Raw genomic sequence first — 18358 nt, 5'->3', positions numbered from 1 at the left:
TTAATGAAGACTAAGCTAAAGGGTGAATAATTCTAATCTCATAGGTTTACTAACCACAGTCCTTTTTGTAAACATGAAGCTGTCATGGTCTGCACCCTCACTTGAAACTGGGGGGTTTCAAGTTGAGGACCAGCATGTATTCCCCCACCCTAAAATCCTAGGGTAGGTCTCCTTCGCTGCCACCAGTCAGGTTAAAGTGTCTGACACACTGCCTGTCCCCCAAGCTTCCCCTGGGGAACCCAGATTCAAACCCCTTGAATCTCACCAGAGAGAGAGAGAAACAGCCAGTTCCCCTCCTCCCCCTCTTCCTTCTCTCCAGCCTGCTCCGGAGAGATATACACCGAGTCAAATCCTTGACTCAACACAAAGAGGGACTCACTTCCCCCCTCTCCTTCCCTAGTCCTGGAAAGAGATACCTGATTCAAACTGCTTGAATCAAACCCAGGAGGACTGTCTCTTCCCCCCTCCCCTTCCCCTGAATTTCCACAAGAGAAGGAATTAACCAAGTCCAAAGAAAAGAAAGAATTTATTAAAGAATAAAAAGAAAATACAGAATCTCTATGAGCCCAAGCTAGACACTCATAGGGTATAACCTTATCAATCTCTGGAGAGAATTCCCCCTCCCCCTTTCTCAGTAAAAGCAATATTAGCAAACAGGAATAAAGCATTTCCTTTAGCAAACACACAATTGCAAATATAGAAATCAAATCATAAGACTAATTTGCCTTTCTAATTAATACTCACTATTAATTAGTAGAAACTACTCCAGGAGAACTTGGAGACATGACTGTCCTCTCTTAGATCCAAAAAGAGTTCTCTGAGCAAAACAGGGAACACAGACAAAGGCTTCCCTCCACAGAGATTTGAAATTCCCCTGTCCCTTGATTGGTCCTCTGGTCAGGTGTTTCTCAGGTTACTGAGCTTGTTAACCCTTTCCAGGGAAAAGAGACCTTAACCCTGATCTGTTTATTTATGACAGAAGCAAAATCAGCATATATAGTAAAAGGAATTGTTCATTTGAATTTAAAAAATTCCCCATGCAACTGGTAAATTAACGGCCAGTGTAAAGGCATTTTTTGAAGTGTAGGTTTATTACAACCGTTCTAAATTTAGGTCTCAGGATAAGCTTCTGGTGATGTCCTGGTGTAACAGGGCAATGACTCACCCCTGCGACGCCTCCTGTCGGTCGTCCTGGGAATTAGTTCTTTGACCCAGGAGCCCCCTCTGCAGGCCAGTATCTTGTCTTGCCGCTGGCCCCCGTGTCCCTCCCAGACCCCGTTGCCCCTTCTGCTGGGGTTCTGCCACCTGCAGTACCCCGCGGTCTCTCCAGGTCTCCCCTCTCCGGGGAACCCTCAACCCCCTATCCCCACCTCGCCTCAGTCTTTGGCTACTGCCAGTCACCATCTAGCCCCCGCTCACTGGGGCAGACTGCAGAATAATTGCCACTCATCATTGGCAAGAAGGGTTTGGACCTGCTACCTCTGCCTACCCTTGGACTGCCCCGTTGCAACCCCAGTACCTTTTCGGCCCTTAACAAGATCTGCAGCCTGGGGGTTTTCCAGGCTGGAGCTCCCCAGCTTCTCTAGCCTTCCTCCAGCCCTGCTCCACTTTAGGTACCCTGCTCAGGTCCCCAGCAGCCAGGCCTTTCTCTCTCTACAGGCAGAGAGAGACTCTGTGTGCCTGGCCCACTGCCCTCTTATAAGGGCCAGCTGGGCCCTGATTGGGGTGTGGCCGCATCTGTGGCTGGCTCCCCAATCAGACAAGGCTTGCTGTTTTCCCTAGCAACAGCCCTCTCGCCGCCTCAGCCCTCTCCCAGGGCTGATTTCAAGCCCTCCGGGCAGGAGCAGGTGACCACCCCGCTACACCTGGATATCAGGACAAACTTCTAGTGAGATCTACTAAGGTGCAGCTTAATCTCCCTGGTGACATGTTGGAAGCTCCCTTTCCTTCACTGAAAACTAGATTAGCCCAACACTAGTGAATATATAAGGAAGGACACACCTGATGACCTAATCACTCTTTTCTGTCTCCAGTGTCTGTGATTCTATAAGAAGTATGTCCCTTTACAAGGGAACTTGGGTATCTATATGGCCCAAAACAATACACCTCTACCCCGATATAACACGACCCGATATAACACAAATTCGGCTATAACACGGTAAAGCAGTGCTCTGGGGGGACGGGGCTGTGCACTCTGGTGGATCAACGCAAGTTCGATATAACACGGTTTCACCTATAACGTGGTAAGATTTTTTGGCTCCCGGGAACAGAGTTATATCAAGGTAGATGTGTATTAAAGCTTTTTGCGGTCTGATATTAGAGGATTGTGCTAGGCACCACTCATCTACTCTCTGATAAAGGTGTGTGTGTGGGGGGAGGGGAACTCACCTCCAACCTGGCTAACAATAAAACCCCTTAGAGTAGGAGAATATTTTTTAAAACAACACAAAATAATTATTTCATCTCTAGGCAACTCAACCTGCTTCCTCAGCATTTTGTGTTGCCTATATTGCTATGCAGCCCTTTTGAATATAGGTTCTTCATTTTCTTAATATTTTGTCCATGTAGCTCTCTCAAATTAACTATTATAGGAATATTTTTAGGTACCCAGAGCCTTCTGATTGCACTGGTATTACACATTTGAATCTTTTCATAGAAGCTTAGGTTACCACAGGGACCACACTAGCCTCGTCTGCTTCTTTATTTTGAGTTTTACAAACCATGCAGTATGGCAAATACTCATCCCTGCTTTGGCATGCCAGACGTACAAACATTAGAATCCCAGAGATCTATGACTCACCATTCTCTTTCAGAAAAGTTCTACTCTCTGTTCCTGTTGGAATCAGGCACAAAGATAGTGAACAAAAAGGGACCTTCAGCTCTTTGCCCATCTAGGTCTGGGTTTTCTTGGTTTTCTTTAGGTCCCATCACTGTGGTAGCCAGGTGCTTCCCACGTAAATTAGATTTGTATGGCAAGGTCCCTGGCAGACTTCAAGGAGTCTTATGCTTTTCTCCTCTTTCTGGTTTTGAGAAACTGCTTGGGATATACATATATTTTCCTTTCCTTCTCCCACATCCTTCTGGTTATGGTGTGGAAACTTTATCGAAGAGGAGGTGGTCTTGGTGAATACCCTATTGGTGGTGAGTCAAGTCTCTTCTGGAAGCATGTTCCACCCAATTGTAGCCACCCAATTAAGAAGGGGGCAGGGAGACAGTGGAGGGATTGTATCCCAGGGGTGATCTGCTCCTGCAAGCCTTTCGTGTTCAGGAGGTGGGCAGGAGCTTTTGTACAAGTTGGAGCCTCTACAGTCCTTTTACCTTCAGCCTCCTATATCCAGTCTGGATATGATGTGTGCATGACTCACTGAGGCCAGATTCTTGTCTCAGAGGAAGCAATGAAGTTTTCTAGCATGCTGGAGGTGAGAGAAAATATTTTCTGCCAGTAATTAAACCTGATTAGCTAGGCTTAGTAATGACTCCAGCATTTTGTGGCACTTTGAGGAATAGAAGAAAAATCTCCTTTGTCTCCATTGTCCTCTAGTTTTTTGAAACATTTCCCCATTCTGACTGGCATCACTTTGGCCTTTCCCAGGCTGAGTTTGAGCCAGCTGCTGATATCCTGTAGGCATTGTTACAGCTTTTGGTAGTGTTTCTAGAAACAGGCCCTTACTATGGAATACTCCATCTGTGCATCTATGTGTGTGTATGCTTCACATTCTATGGGTGTGATCTACTTTCCTTACATTGGTGTAAATCCCTTGAAGTAAATCCCTTGAAGTCTACTGAGTTACTCATATTTGCACAGGTGTTAATGAGGGGAGAGTCAGGCCCTGTTTGTTGAGAGGGGATGGGCCGACATGTGCCTCGAGCCGGTTGAATACTGGTTGTGATTAGTGTATTCGATAATTATTTTCATTTTCATTTGATGGAGAAATTATTAGTGAACACATTTTTTCATTATTTTACCATCTCCACAGTTGGTTGAACTGTAGTTATTTTCAGTGCCTGAAATGTATATAGTTTTTGTTGTTGTTGTTCTTTCTAATAATGTTACTGGCTCTTTGTCTCATTTCTGTATAGGAAGTAAATTGTTAACACTGAAAACAACAACAAAAAGGAGATCTTTCACTTCACTTACCTTTACCTAAAATGTCCTTTATTCAAAATAAACTTGAAGAGTTTATTCCTTTTATATCTCGAACTTCCACTACTGTTGGGTCCCAGTGGTGTGTCAGGTTGTAAGAAACGGAGATTGGTCCTTCAATAAGCATTTCAAGAAGCTAAATTTAGGCTGCTAGGGAAGAGACTGAAATCCAGGACCTCTATGGTGGCATTCTCAGAAATGCTCCCAGTTCCACGCGCCGGGCCAGGTAGGCAGGCAGAGCTTCAGCGTCTCAACGCGTGGATGAGATGATGGTGTAAAGAGGAGGGGTTCACGTTCATTAGGAACTGGGGAAATTTCTGGAATGGGAGGAGCCTATACAGGAGAGATGGGCTCCACCTAAACCAAAGTGGAACCAGACTGCTGGCACTAAACATTAAAAAGGTCGTACAGCAGTTTTAAAACTAGGAGATGGGGAAAGCCGACTGCTGCAGAGGAGCATGTGGATCGGACACAGACTTCTCTTAGGGGAGAGTCTGATGATAGAGAATCTCCAGGTTATAGTCAGGAGCAGAGGACGGAAGAGGATAATGTAAGGGCCAGATCAGATGATAAACAGTCACATAAAAAAGAATCTGGCACATCAGAAAAAGGCAGACAAATAAACAGGGACAAGTTTTTAAAGTGCTTGTACACAAATGCTAGAAGTCTAAATAATAAGATGGGTGAACTAGAGTGCCTTGTGATAAAGGAGGATATTGATATAATAGGCATCACAGAAACCTGGTGGACTGAGAGCAATCAATGGGACACAATCATTCCGGGGTACAAAATATATCGGAAGGACAGAACAGGTCGTGCAGGGGGAGGAGTGGCACTATATGTGAAAGAAAGTGTAGATTCAAATGAAGTAAAAATCTTAAGCGAATCCACATGTTCCACAGAATCTCTATGGATAGAAATGTCATGCTCTAATAAAAATATAACATTAGGGATCTATTCTCGACCACCTGACCAGGACAGTAATAGTGATGATGAAATGCTAAGGGAAATTAGAGAGGCTATCAAAATTAAGAACCCAATAATAGTGGGGGATTTCAATTATCCCCATATTGACTGGGAACATTTCACTTCAGGACGAAATGCAGAGATAAAATTTCTCGATACTTTAAATGACTGCTTCATGGACCAGCTGGTACGGGAACCCACAAGGGGAAAGGCAACTCTAGATTTAATCCTGAGTGGAGCACAGGAGCTGGTCCAAGAGGTAACTATAGCAGGACCGCTTGGCAATAGTGACCATAATACAATAGCATTCAACATCCCTGTGGTGGGAAGAGCACCTCAACAGTCCAACACTGTGGCATTTAATTTCACAAGGGGGAACTATACAAAAATGAGGGGGTTAGTTAAACAAAAGTTAAAAGGTACAGTGACTAAAGTGAAATCCCTGCAAGTTGCATGGACCCTTTTTAAAGACACCATAATAGAGGCCCAACTAAAAGAACTAAAAAAGATCCACCATGGCTTAACAACCATGTAAAAGAAGCAGTGAGAGATAAAAAGACATCCTTTAAAAAGTGGAAGTCAAATCCTAGTGAGGCAAATAGAAAGGAGCACAAACACTACCAACTTAAGTGCAAGAGTGTAATAAGAAAAGCCAAAGAGGAGTTTGAAGAACGGCTAGCCAAAAACTCCATAGGTAATAACAAAATGTTTTTTAAGTACATCAGAAGCAGGAAGCCTGCTAAACAACCAGTGGGGCCCCTTGACGATCGAAATACAAAAGGAGCGCTTAAAGATGATAAAGTCATTGTGGAGAAACTAAATGGATTCTTTGCTTCAGTCTTCATGGCTGAGGATGTTAGGGAGATTCCCAAACCTGAGCTGGCTTTTATAGGTGACAAATCTGAGGAACTGTCACAGATTGAAGTGTCACTAGAGGAGGTTTTGGAATTAATTGATAAACTCAACATTAACAAGTCAACGGGACCAGATGGCATTCAACCAAGAGTTCTGAAAGAACTCAAATGTGAAGTTGCGGAACTATTAACTAAGGTTTGTAACCTGTCCTTTAAATCGGCTTTGGTACCCAATGACTGGAAGTTAGCTAATGTAATGCCAATATTTAAAAAGGGCTCTAGGGGTGATCCCGGCATTTACAGACCAGTAAGTCTAACATCGGTACCGGGCAAATTAGTCAAAACAATAGTTAAGAATAAAATTGTCAGACACATAGGAAAACATAAACTGTTGAGCAATAGTCAACATGGTTTCTGTAAAGGGAAATCGTGTCTTACTAATCTATCAGAGTTCTTTGAAGGGGTCAACAAACATGTGGACAAGGGGGATCCGGTGGACATAGTGTACTTAGATTTCCAAAAAGCCTTTGACAAGGTCCCTCACCAAAGGCTCTTACGTAAATTAAGCTGTCATGGGATAAAAGGGAAGGTCCTTTCATGGATTGAGAACTGGTTAAAAGACAGGGAACAAAGGGTAGGAATTAATGGTAAATTCTCAGACTGGAGAGGGGTAACTAGTGGTGTTCCCCAAGGGTCAGTCCTAGGACCAATCTTATTCAATTTATTCATAAATGATCTGGAGAAAGGGGTAAACAGTGAGGTGGCAAAGTTTGCAGATGATACTAAACTACTCAAGATAGTTATGACCAAAGCAGATTGTGAAGAACTTAAAAAAGATCTCACAAAACTAAGTGATTGGGAAACAAAATGGCAAATGAAATTTAATGTGGATAAATGTAAAGTAATGCACATTGGAAAAAATAACCCCAATGATACATACAATATGATGGGGGCTAATTTAGCTACAACGAGTCAGGAAAAAGATTTTGGAGTCATCGGGGATAGTTCTCTGAAGATGTCCACGCAGTGTGCAGCGGCGGTCAAAAAAGCAAACAGGATGTTAGGAATCATTAAAAAGGGGATAGAGAATAAGACTGAGAATATATTATTGCCCTTATATAAATCCATGGTATGCCCACATCTCGAATACTGTGTACAGATGTGGTCTCCTCACCTCAAAAAAGATATTCTAGCACTAGAAAAGGTTTAGAAAAGGGCAACTAAAATGATTAGGGGTTTGGAGAGGGTCCCATACGAGGAAAGATTAAAGAGGCTAGGACTCTTCAGCTTGGCAAAGAGGAGACTAAAGAGGGATATGATAGAGGTATATAAAATCATGACTGATGTTGAGAAAGTGGATAAGGAAAAGTTATTTACTTATTCCCATAATACAAGAACTAGGGGTCACCAAATGAAATTAATAGGCAGCAGGTTTAAAACAAATAAAAGGAAGTTCTTCTTCACGCAGCGCACAGTCAACCAAATGAAATTAATAGGCAGCAGGTTTAAAACAAATAAAAGGAAGTTCTTCTTCACGCAGCGCACAGTGGAACTCCTTGCCTGAGGAGGTTGTGAAGGCTAGGACTATAACAATGTTTAAGAGGGAACTGGATAAATTCATGGTGGCTAAGACCATAAATGGCTATTAGCTAGGATGGGTAAGAATGGTGTCCTTAGCCTCTGTTCATCAGAGGATGGAGATGGATGGCAGGAGAGAGATCACTTGATCATTGCCTGTTAGGTTCACTCCCTCTGGGGCACCTGGCATTGGCCACTGTCGGTAGACAGATACTGGGCTAAATGGACCTTTGGTCTGACCCGGTATGGCCGTTCTTATGTTCTTATGTTCATTAAAACCTAGGAAAACATATCATTGTCCAGAGCGCATACTTTTACCTCAGAACATTTCCTGAAATTTTGATGTATGTGTTTTGTATGGTAAAGTGACACAGGGATCCTAAAGACTAACAGATTTATTTGGGCATAAGCTTTTGTAGGTAAAACACCTCACTTCAGGTGCATCTGAAGAAGTGAGGTTTTTTACCCACGAAAGCTTATGCCCAAATAAATCTGTTAGTCTTTAAGGTGCCACCAGACTCCTTGTTGTTTTTGTGGATACAGACTAACACGGCTACCCCCTGATACAGGGATCCTGTGATGCAGGGTTTGCTATAGAAAGTATGTGCTGCTTATTGAATATCAGAGTAAGTTGTTTTGAACATCTGTATTACTTAGCATGTAAGTTATTACAGTCCTTGGGCTGCAGATACTTACACATCTTGTTTTTGGAAAGTTGTTCAGTATTTCCCTTGATAGCAACCAGTCCCTCACATTTTGGAATATGAAAGTCTCAGATCCAATAATTTTGATGCTTCCACTTATATACATGGAGTATAGAAAACGGTTGAGGCAATGGCCTTCTGTCATTTACTCAGCATGTAATATATCCTTTTCATTATTAGGACATGTTGTGATAAGATGAATGATAGGGCTGAAACCCTACACTCCTTGGAAACTTAAGGATAGTACCGCCACTGTATTTAATGCCTTTCTAGCAGTACTTCAGTACTAGTTTGCATATTTTATTGTTATACTTAGACTTATCTTTACAGGCTTTATACATTATTATTAATACTAGCACAGTATGTTAAATACATCACTTAAATCTCTTACTTTCTATTTCTATACTTTGCAGATTTAAATAAGGAATTTTCAATTATATATTGAAATATGAGCTGTTATTTTGATACAAAACTATCTTGACTCTTAGAAGTGAAAAGGAGAGACATGGGGCTAGATTTACTGGTACACCCTGGCTGCTTTGTGTTGCTCCAGTGAGGCAAGACAACCATAAACCTGGTTTAACTGGTCAGTTAAACCGGGTTTATGGCTTTTTTGCATTGGTGGGACAATGCAAAGCAGCCGGAGCATGCTGGTGAATCCAGCCCATTAATTTTAACTAGAGACTGGAGCTGGGTCTTTAATACCTGTGGACTACAGGCCTCGCTGCCTTTTTGGAGGAATGAGTAACATGACTTTTGACAGTGACATATCTTGAATCCCACTCATTTGACTAATAATTCTTATTATAGCCATAAAACATGATGCTTCTTGCAGTTATCAAACAAGAAAAAAATAATTCTACTATCAATGGTTTCATTTTAAGTCTCTCTTCATATTTATGATGCTTCTTCTCAAGGATCCAATGGCAGAAACAGTACCCAAGCGGCAAGGATCTAGGGGCAGGCCTACTTTGAACTACTACCCCAGTTTTTAATGGCCATGTGGGGCAATTATACTGGGCAGGGATCACCAGAGTATAGTATGCCCTGCTCCTACTTCCTCCTACTCCTGACGCACCTCTTATTCTTGGGGAAGAGAAGAAAGTAGTATAGAGCCTACACTTTGGGTGTCCTCAGCTGTTGTTGGGCAGCTTTCAACCCTGCTCAGCCTGCAGCATGGCCCAATGTAAGTTTAAAATATAACTTCTTGCTAAAAACAGATGGGGTAACCCTAATATAAAAATACAGAATAAAAGTCATATAGTCCCTTTACACCCAAAGGATGTTATGGATCTCGATCAATTAAGTTAGATGGAATTATTGTATCAGTTAGTGAGCCACAAAGATAACACAGAAAGACATAGGTGCTGGACCTGGGGTTGCTGCCGCATCCCCTAGCTTGAAGTGCTTTCCATTATACACAGGGTTTACAGTTTGGTTCAATGTCTCTCAGCACCCTCACTGTATAAATTGTTCCAGCGCCCTTGCAGAAAGACTCCACTTACAGTGCTTTGTCTTCAGAATAAGGATTGCCTCCAATGGTTCTGTGGTTGCAGCTGGAGCAGAGTCTAGTTCTTCTCTCCCTAGAAATCTTAAGGCTTTCAAAAAATCCAGGGCAGGCCCAGTTATAAAAATGCAGTTTCCTATTAACAAACTCAGTATGCTATCCAAACAAGATTAGAAAACTCTAGGGGCTAAATATGACTAAACAATTATCTGATTCCAGTGGAGGCAATATATACTCTGATATTAAGAAGACACCGGGGGATTTAAAACCCATTTTATCCAAAAAGAAAATCAGATTTGAAATATATTGGATTCGGGAAAAACTGCACTCAGCCAGTATCGCAAATCATTAATCTGGGTTAGAGATATAAACCAAACTCATGTTCTTTACTCCATGGGACTATCCAAAATCCCAGTTTCGGGAAATAAATTTTTGCACTATTGAGCATCGTGCTCACTGCCATGGGATCCAGGCCTCTGAACTCATACCAGTTCCAGATTTTTCTAATTTGAATAAAGCGTGACTACTCTGAGCCCTGGCTCAAACCCTACATTCTAAATGTTAACATGGCTCCTTTGTGGTTCCCCTTGCTGCCTCTGCTTATGACCAGTGCTGGCTTATGAGCCAGAAGACTAGCATAAGGGATATCCAAAGGGTAGAGGCGACCCCATATTGTCTAAAAATCCAACAGTGCAGCCTAACTTCTCACCCAGCAGCGCCTGCCTCCCCTCGAACTGTGACAGGCAGCAGTACCCAACAACAGAGCACCTTGTTTCAATCCTCATTTCCCTGGGCAGCAGCTCTCTCTCAAACCACATCCACCTGCAACTCAGCTAATTGGGGGAGCTCATTATAATACCAAGAACCTTGAGACAGTGGTTTTGAATATTAGCTAGTCACACTTCAGTTCATTCTGGTCAGTCTGTGTTCCTTATTCTTAAAGTTATTTAAGTGGCTTGCTGGATGGGTCCAGAGCAGATATTATTATGACGCCTTAAGATGCTTTAAAGTAGGCGCAAGACTGACTGATGATACCTATTAACTCTGTCTCCCTGGAAGACCAAGAATGTTACCTCCTCAATGCTTCTAGAGCCAGCGAGATACAGGAGACATTTTAGTTCGGAGATGGTGTTGCATGCTGGAGATATGTGCCCAGGATGTCCTTGGTTATGTGCTACCAGCACAATGCCCCCCTTTTCAAAGGTGAGAAGCAATGGGCCTGGGGTGGCATTGTGGAGAAAAAATGAAGATGACATTTGGAAAGAGAGCAAAAAAGTTGGGAGAAAATGCAAATAGCATGTAGAAAAGAGAGCATGGAAGGAGAGAAATATGCAGAGCAAATATTGAGGTGGATCCTCTGTGCTTTCAAGGTGGCACTGCTTGGCATTAGACAACGACTCAGTTCTCTTTCTCGTACAGTAGTCTTATTTCTTTCTCTAGATATTGGCATCCAAGTTGTCCTCACGTAACCCAGTTTATCAAGTTGTCTATTTTTCTCAGAAAAATAATAAGTCAAGGGGAAAAAAAAGAGAGAGAGAGAGAAGAAATTCTATTGGTGCATCAAATGCTCCAGGCACATTTTCATCTGGAATGAAAGGGAATGTGTCAGTGAGTGCCTTTGACCGACAATACAAAAGCAGTGATGAAAAAGTACCTTTAAAATACATACATCTGAGTCAGATGCAGAAAGCCCAGCAGCATCAACAAGTTGCACAGCTAGCACAGAAATGTCCAGGCCGACATTTGAATGTCCAGAGACATTTATATCATTCTCCTCACCATGCTACTCTTGGTGATTCTAACAAAACTATATCACATTTTCCATTGAACTAGGAAATGTTTCCTTCGAGCAAATAAGTAAAACAACTAGTATGAAAAAGTTAAAACTCTTAAAGATCTGACAGCTGGTAAAGATCAAAATCTGAGCAAAGACTCAGCCAAACATAGTAAGGGCAACTACTGTAGAAATTTGAGAGCCAAATTTAGCGCTGTAATAAAATAATAACATACATAATCATTTTTTGTGGGGCTCATTATCATTGTATCTAAGCACCTCAAATTGATCCTCACAACACCCCTCTGATGTTATTGTCCCTATTTTATAGGTGATGACTGAGGGATAAAGGAATTGGGGCTCATTCATGAGCCCAGCAGTGTGCTAAGGCAAGGAAGTAAGGGGGATAGAAGAAGTCCCCTTATCTCTCGGTGCAGAGTACCTGCATCACCAAATCCCTTGAGGGTAGGGTGAAGGGCAGATGCTTCCAGCCAACTACACACCTGATGTTCCTCTGGGTGTGGAGTGGGTGGGAAATCTGAGCCAGTGCAGAAAGGAAAAGGCTTGGTGTGGGTTACTTCCCGCATGAAACAAGGGGGACACAGGGTGCAAAATGTGACCCTCAGAGTCCCTGCTCCATTCCTGGGCCAGTGCAGCTATGCCCAGTTCCTTATTTGAGCTGGGATTGCAAGATGTCATTCAAACCTAAAATGACTTGCCACAGGTCAAACAGAAAGTCTATGGCAAAGCTGGAACAGATTCAGATCTACCAAGTCCCAGTCCAGTAACTTAACTATGAGGCCATTCTTCCTTCCCAAGGTTCATGCCTTGTATGATTTGCTCAAACAATTGGTGTAAGTGCATAATAGTGGAATATTAATTAGCGGTATCAGTAGTTGAGGAAAATAAATATACCTTACACATCAAAGACCAAACCTACTCTTAGCAAGGTCAATGGCAAAACTGCAATTGACTTAAATGGAAACAGGATCAGGTCCCAAGAAACTAGAAGCAGTAAAGGACACTAACAGTAAAGTAAAATAAAGCAGATCCCCTATATTTTCCTCCCAAGCCACATCTATCTCCAACACAATTGGGGGAAAAACACAACCCTGCTGTAAACAGGTGTAACTCCCACTAGAACCAATGGGAGTTGCTCCACTTACCCCAGCAGCTGAATTTGATCCCTCAGAATACTAAATTAGTGTAATGAACACTCACTTTCAACACCCTCAATAGCCAAATAGGAGAAAACTATATTATTTTGCCATTCTGCATCTATTTTCTAGCCAGTTTACACCTGGTATAAAATTACTCCCCTATTTGCATCACCACTGACTTTAGCCCACTGAGTGTTGTAAGAACATAAGAATGGCCATATTGTGTCAGCCCAATGGTCCATCAGCCCAGTATCCTGTCTTCTAACAGTGGATGGTGCCAGATGCTTCAGAGGGAATGAATACACAGGGCATTTATCCAGTGATCCATCCCCGGTCGTCCAGTCCCAGCATCTGACAGTCAAAGGATTAGGGACACTGAGAGCATGGGGTTGCATCCCTGACCATCTTGGCTAACAGACATTGATGGACCTCTCCTCCATTAATTTATCTAATTCTTTTTTGAACCCAGTTTATACTTTTGGCCTTCACAACATCTCCTGGCAATGAATTCCACAGGTTGACTATGCATTGTGTGAAGAAGGACTTCCTTCTGCTTGTTTTAAATATGAGGTCTATTAATTTTATTAGGTGTCTTCTGGTTCTTGTGTTATGTAAAGGGGTAAATAACACTTCCTTATTCACTTTCTCCATACCATTCATGATATCTGTTAGCTTTTTTGACTGCTGCTGCACATTGAGAAGATGTTTTCAGAGAACTAGCCATAATGACTCCAAGGTCTCTTTTTTGAGTGGTAACAGCTAATTTAGACCCCCATCATTTTGTATGTATAGTTGGGATTATGTTTTCCAATGTGCATTACTTTGCATTTATTAACATTGAACTTAATCTTCCATTTTGTTGCCCAGTCACCCAGTTTTGTGAAATCTCTTTGTTACTCTTCGCAGTCTGCTTTGGACTTAACTACCTTGAATAATTTTGTATCATCTGCAGATTTTGCCATGTCACTGTTTCCCCCTTTTTCCAGGTCATTTATGATAATGTTGAACAGCACTGGTCCCAGTACAGACCCCTGAGGGACATCACTATTTACCTCTCTCCATTCTGAAAACTGACCATTTATTCCTACCCTTTGTTTCCTGTCTTTAAAACCAGTTATTGATCCATGAGAGGTCCATCCCTCTTATCCCATGGCAGCTTACTTTGCTTAAGATCCTTTGGTGAAGGACTTTGTCCAAGGCTTCCTGAAAGTCCAAGTACATTATATCCACTGGCTCACTTTTGTCAACATGCTTGTTGACCCCCTCAAAGAATTCTAATAGATTGGTGAGGCATGATTTCCCTTTATAAACTCTTCCCTAACATATTGTATTTATCTATGTGTCTGATAATTCTGTTCTTTACTATAGTTTCAACTAGTTTGCCTGATTCTGAAGTTAGGTTTACTGGCCTGTAACTGTCAGGATTGCCTCTGAAGCCTTTTTTAAAAATCAGTGTTACATTAGCGATCGTCCAGTCATGTGGGTACACAGACTGATTTAAGCGGAGATTACTTACCACAGTCAATAGTCCTGCAATTTCACATTTTAGTTCCTTCAGAACTCTTGGGTGAACACGATCTTGTCCTGGTGACTTATTACTATTTAATTTACCTATTTGTTCCAAAACCTCCTTTACAGACACCTTCATCTGGGACAGTTCCTCAGATCTGTTACCTAAATAGAATGGTGAGAATCTCCCTCCCATCCATTGCAGTGAAGTAGTAACTAGAAAGGAGCAAAGCTGGAACCACAAATCTGGATCTATTTGAATATCAAGGGGGGGATGAGGGAGGATTGTTCAAATTAGAACCCAAACCTATCCTTACCATTTAGTTTCTGAACGAATGTGGTTGGAAGTTTGTGACTGAGGGAAGAATCTAGCTCATCAATTGAAGCATCCATACAGGGGATGCTTTAGAATATAAAATAGGGCGACCAGACAGCAAATGTGAAAAATCGGGATGGGGGTGGGAGGTAATAGGAGCCTATATAAGAAAAAAGACCCCAAATTTGGGACTGTCCCAATAAAATTGGGACATCTGGTCACCCTGGTATAAAGGGACCCAAATAGGGGTGGGGAAAGCTATCAGGGGTCTGAACACTAAGGCAGATGTGAAACTTTCTGATGGCTTCATGGGGTTATTGCTGGGTTTTTAATATTTTTTTCTTTAGTCTCTCCTCACCTACTCCCCATTTCTCCACTGTTCTTTCCTTTTCCTGTTCGCACTTGTTCTGTGTTCAAGCATAAGAAACGAGAGAGCCAAGACAAGGTAACATTCAGGCTCTAGTCCTTCCTCCACATATACTGCACTTTCCCACCAAGCACTTTCTGAAAGTAGAATGCTTACGAAGAAAGTACAACACCCTCCCGCCGATTGGGGAAGTTATCTGTTGTAATATAAACTACCTGTCAGTCTCCCCTCCCTTTTCTCCTCCTCCCAATTTCTATCCTCTTCCCTTCCCCATATTCCTATTTTTAAAAATATCCTGTTCATTTTAAAGGTCAGTCAATGCACTCTGCAGCTGTGCTCTAGCCACTCCAGCTCAGTAGTTTGTGAAGCAAGACTTGCTCAGAAGTATGTCAGAGGCACCAACTGTAATTAAACAGGAACACCATTAATAGCATTCAGAGGAGTGCGAACTGCAGCACTGCCTTTGCGTTGACAAGTTGAGGGCAGATAATGCCCAGGAAGAAATACTGAGTGTTGGATGCACAGCTTTTGAAAATGGATCCTCATTTGCAAAGCATGGTCAAATATATTCCAAGCTATTCTGAAATGATCCTATCCTATAGCACAGAATTCCCTATTTATTGCTCCTAGTGCCTCTAGGACTTTGAAGAATTGTGCTAAATGAAATGCAATATGTTTCTCTAGGGTTTTTTAAAATAAACCTAAAATTCAATTTTAAAATCATTGTGTCTGGCAGCCAACATGGAGACAGACTTTTGCTCCTTCGTCGCATTCTCCACTATGCTGGGTACAGACTAATTCAGTCCATCTTCCTCATTAGGGTAGCACTTTGTGTTTTCTTCACAGCCAATCACCCACAAGCTCTGCCTATATTTCTTCTTCTGGCCCTCAAAGTGAGAAAAATAGCAAAGATGAGAAAAAGTTAGAGGTAATAGATTTACTCCTTGTCCAGGGAAGAGATTTCTATTACAGGGTAGAATTTTTTCCTGTTACAGGCAAGGTCTTTCAGCATTGAGAAAATACCTACCTTGACAAAATATATGGATACTGTCAAAAAAGTTTTCCGTAGGAAAAGAAAGGTTGAAGCAGACTATCCAGCCTTTCTTATAGGCAGACCATAGAGAGCATTAACTGTGGGTCACTGATAATGAGCTGTGATTGTGAGTGTGGTGTATGAGGAAATGGGATGTGTAATGTAGTGATGTGTCATTCCCATCAACAGACAGGGTGTCAGAAAGTCATTTGTCTTCTCCTTTGATAGAGAGAAATCTGTCTCCTGCTGCAGCACAGTCATCATCCCACAGCAGACATATGTTTGAACTGGTAGGTTCTTCTTTTGTTTCTGGGCCTCTCCGGGATTGCCAGAGTCCACCATATCTTTGATCTGCAGCAAAGCCCCATTACAACAACAATAGACAGGACATTTCAATGCAGTGAAATCAAAGCCATCTAGACATCAGCAATTAAGCAGAGTACTCATGGGAGAGATTGAGGAAGATTTTATCTCCAGATGCCTTTGTCCAAAGAAGGCCTTTTTCATTTTATACTCATAATGTACACAAGACCATTCAGTACATGGTTGTGGGGGAGTACCCTGACCAAAGTTTAACTTATCAACTGATTTGAGCTGTCTTATTTAGAAAGCCCTGCTAACATTTTTAGTGCATCTTTGAGAGATCATCATTCATATGACAATCCTATCAAAGTGTGTTACCTGGAAATCCCTAGATCCTGAGCATTATTTTAAAAATATAAATGAAGATATATGTATGTACATAGGCTATATTTTCAAATAGCAGAGACTGATAAAGAAATAGGCACACAAATTAGAGTATAAGTGCACTCACTTTTTTGCATGCACAAGACATTCTCTAATATTGGAACATTTGGACCTAACTGCAAAATAATTTCCATTAGGTATGCAAAGTCTGTTTGTTTTTGGTTTTTTTTCAGGATAGGGAGTTGAATGACCAATGGGGCACTGGGAAACTCACTCCTGTGGGTGACCCAATGGCACAGGCAAGAAATTGAAACTCCCTTCATTTTATACAATGAAAACCAACTTGACCTCAGTGGAAGAGGAATGGTAACCAGTTTAGGTTTGCAAAAGTGTGCCAGTTGATGGAGACCACTGGGTCCTGGGATTGATTAATTTGACTGGAAGTGTCAGGTTTGACGACTTGGAACCTCTATTTTATTTTTTAAGATACTTGCTTTTCACTGTTGCTAAACTAATTATGATATATTTCTTTTTACAGATGCATCCCTAGTTGTTTTAAAACAGGATAGGATTCAGAGCACTAAATACAGATGGCAAATCTGATTGAAAAATGTGTGGCCTGATTCACCACTGCTTCACTGATAGTTTTGCAGCAGTGTGACTCAATCATTTTCAGTGGCATTACATCCTGCCAAAATCTGGAGAAATGCAGGGGTGAGTCCAGTTGTGGGTTCCTAGTCTGGTTTTATTTTTTATTCCAATTTTGAAGGTATTCATCTTTGGAATTTGCTCCCTCCTGAGTGTCAGAACGTGAATCTAGTGACCAGCAGGGCAAGATGCACCTATTTATGGCATCTGCTTAACTTTTCTGTTTTTAACGTTCTTTAATTAAAGGCCATAGCTCCATATCTGTTTTCTTCCATGGTGTAGTCTCCAAAATTTAGGGAGAGTTTTGCATATTTCTGCATTTCCTGCTTTTGGGTTGAATTGGAATTAATAACATACCATGATATAGGCTGTTCTCACTGTCAGGACCTAATTAAAGATTTTTTTGAGGTGCCAAATAGGAGCAGGGCAGTAAGGTGTGGAATAGGGGATTTAGAGGTAATTTATCTTCATATTGGTCTCACTGCCTGAAGAAGCGTCGGGGGCCAGGCCATGAGTAGCCATATTCATGTAGTTTTGTGGGACCAAAAGAGGTTGCTTGCATTGCTAGTGCTCATTCTGCTAATTTTCTTCTTTGGGCTTTTCTGCCCGTGGAGAACAACTCCACGTGTAGACAAGACCTTAGTATTTCAGGAACAACACCAGAAATTTCATGAGACAGAACTCCTAAGATTTCCAATGTAAAGCGGTTCAGAAGCTAAAAGTATGGCTAAGGATGAACTAAATGTGAATGGAATATGTGAACCTTTTGAAGTTCCCCACACTGTTAGCAAGAGTTTCTTTGTTTAATAATAAGCAGGACTCCTCCTTTCTTAACTATTTTGGTGCTGTATTTTCAACAGAAGCATTAGCCCAATGCATAATCCCGAAGGGATCAGAAAAACAAAATAAACAAATAACCCCCCCCAAATCTTTCCGTCCACTTCTGAAATGAAGCTAAAATTTCACAATAAATCATTCTGATTCTCTGTCAATGTTCTAATAAATGATAGGTGATGCTCCTTGTACACTCACAAACTATGGGTAGGTTGGTACTGGAAACTGCATGGACTGAGGGCTATCTATGCCCCAAAGAGTGGAAATGAAAACATGA

At 41.7% G+C, this 18358-nt stretch overlaps 1 long non-coding RNA gene across 1 annotated transcript; it reads left to right on the top strand.

The window, feature by feature from the left end:
* The first annotated feature begins 2870 nt into the window (after positions 1-2870).
* LOC123363024 lies at positions 2871-17303 on the top strand. The gene is made up of 3 exons (XR_006576681.1): positions 2871-3141; positions 16141-16202; positions 17138-17303. It is a non-coding gene; the product is annotated as an uncharacterized LOC123363024 (long non-coding RNA).
* Positions 17304-18358: the final 1055 nt, after the last annotated feature.

Source organism: Mauremys mutica, chromosome 2 (genome assembly GCF_020497125.1).
Source record: "Mauremys mutica isolate MM-2020 ecotype Southern chromosome 2, ASM2049712v1, whole genome shotgun sequence".
Taxonomy (NCBI): Eukaryota; Metazoa; Chordata; order Testudines; family Geoemydidae; genus Mauremys; species Mauremys mutica.
This window is presented reverse-complemented; position numbering and strand designations above follow the sequence as displayed.